The sequence below is a fragment of the Berghia stephanieae genome, chromosome 1 (assembly GCF_034508935.2).
Source record: "Berghia stephanieae isolate SIO BIC M18660-M18661 chromosome 1, UCSD_Bste_1.3, whole genome shotgun sequence".
NCBI classification, from domain to species: domain Eukaryota; kingdom Metazoa; phylum Mollusca; class Gastropoda; order Nudibranchia; family Aeolidiidae; genus Berghia; species Berghia stephanieae.
The window spans coordinates 42116207-42118706 of record NC_088360.1 but is presented as its reverse complement, the minus strand read 5'-3'; the positions used below and the strand labels follow the sequence as shown (position 1 = coordinate 42118706).

Genomic DNA, 2500 nt, shown 5'->3' with positions numbered 1-2500 from the left:
ACACGTCAGGACGGGGGGGGGGGGGGGGGGGGCATTTTAATCGATTAGTGTATCATGCATTCTAGCCAAAATATGAAAATAAAATGTTTGTCAGAATAAGGTGGAATCAGCGAAGTAATACTGATAGAAGCAAAAGATTGCTGTATACTATACATATTAAGATAACTCGATGGTACCCTCCCCCTCCTCTCCCGATAAAGCAAGACGTTCTTCACACCCCCCCCCCCTCAAATTAAATAGACATTTAGAGGCATAAGACCCACGGTGCTCTAGTGCATCCCAGATACATCCCAGATAACAGTTGATTGTTAGCCTTTGGATAGGATGCTTGTCTATCGCAAAGTACTTTCCGCCAGAAATAAAGGCTCTATCAACTAAACAATAGTTGACGTCACTCGGCTCTATGTTGTTGCTTTTAGAATGCACGATAGTTGATCAGTTTCCATTATATTATTCTCCCTAATAGACACTAAATGTAGAACATTATACATACAGGGTGAGATAACAAAGTGGATAGAGCATTAATTACCAACGGGAGACCGATTTTCGATCCCCGCCCGCTTCGGTATCTAGTTCTTTCTTTGAGAAAGACACGTAGCCCACGCTGTGTATGAAACAGTGGCAGACAAATCAGAAAGTAACAAACAATATAAAAAATCAATCAACACCCGCAAACCCCCCCCCCCCCCCCAAAAAAAAAAAAAACCCAACAAAAAATTAAAACTAAAACCCAAACAGAAAGACAAACAACAACAACAACCCCCCCCCCCCCAAATAAACAAACAAAAAAAATCAGCCTTCCTCAAAGTAAAATTAAAAATCCAAGGAAAATCGTCAACGGAGTGGAGGGGGGGGGGGGGCGCTCCAAATAAACAAAATTAAAACCAAAAAAAAAACAAAAACAAAAGAAAACAAACAACCCCCCCCCCCCTATTTTTGTTGCATAGTTTATTTTCTTGCATTTTTTCTGGTTTGTCTGACACTGCCTTAACCACACCTAAATGAACCATCTTTAAAGCTCAATATTTTGACATATTATTTTATTTCCTATAAAAAATACGAACTTAGGCAATTTAAAGTGTGCATGTCTGGTTGTAGGCCACCTGAACAGTTATACTAGATAACATATACAGCGCTTCATCCAGATATTACGATTAAGACAATATGCCTTTTGTAAACACGTGATATGACTGACGTCAGACAAAATCCATTCATAATTCTGGAATGTCATGACGATATACTAATCCTGAATTCCGTCATTCTTCTTTTTATCGATCGCATAGTAGATATCACACGAGTGCTTTTGAATAACAAAAGAGGTTTAAAAAAAGAAATCAAGTTTGTTCGTATATTATATCTGGTCATGCAAATTTAAACGAGATATTAAAAAAAAAAACACAACACATTTATGACCTATTTTTTAAAACTAATCCTTACTAATGTTCTAAAACACACACTTTACTTTTAATGTTATATGTTTCACTTTAGTGTGCAATTTTATGATTCCAAACGCATATTGGGAAACTGATGTTTTTAATAAAATTGTATAAAAGGATAAGTTAATGGGATATTCCTCATCCTGTATTTTTTTTTTCGAAATGTCGTCAACAACGACAAAACAATAGCAACAACAACAATGAAACAGTAACAACAACAACAACAATAACAATAACAACAACAATAATAACAATAACAATAAAAATAAAACAACAACAACAATAAAACAACAACAATAAAACATTAACAAAAACAATAAAACGACAACAACAACAATAAAACGACGACAACAACACAACAACAACAACAACAATAAAACGGCAACGACAACAACAACAACAGCAACAACAATAAAACGACAACGATAGCTATTCAAAATAATAAAAAAAAACGCCCTTCCGCGTGGCATTCCATGAAGGAATATCGAAAATTCATCAAACAAACATCTATTGACAACAAAAATCACACACGTTGTTCAAAGTGAACAAACTGGGGTTAATAATCCTGTCAAAAAAAAAAAACCAACAAAAAAACAAAAACAAAACAAGACACGAAAATGCCTGGAGTTGGGCTCGAACTCAGGCCCTTCCAGGCCACAGTGCAATGACTTAATCACTTGGTCACTTCGCCCCAACCTACCAATCACAAGAAACAATATTTCTAAAGCTTTCTATTTATTTCTATCCAACAGTTCTGCATAAAAAAAGACCTTTGGCTTTAAATACATAAAAAGGCTTTTGGCTTTAAATACATAAAAAAGGCTTTTGGCTTTAAATACATAAAAAGGCTTTTGGCTTTAAATAACATAAAAACCGTTCATGTCATTTAATTACATTATAGTTTTACTCGTCTTTACTACTTACCCCTTGAAAGTCAAGTCAAGTCAATACAATTTCATCATAGCGAATAATATGACAAAAACCGTAATAAATTTGGCTCATTAATTACAAAGTAATTATAGTTGCATTAGAGAATCTCTAAACAATGTGAAATAATTCCTTTT

General features: G+C 34.7%; 1 protein-coding gene across 1 annotated transcript in view; it reads right to left on the bottom strand.

Moving 5' to 3' along the window:
* Positions 1-2500, bottom strand: part of LOC144974984 (excitatory amino acid transporter 1-like) — a 64696-nt gene that overhangs the window by 24820 nt on the left and 37376 nt on the right. The gene's annotated exons all lie outside the window — the stretch shown is intronic.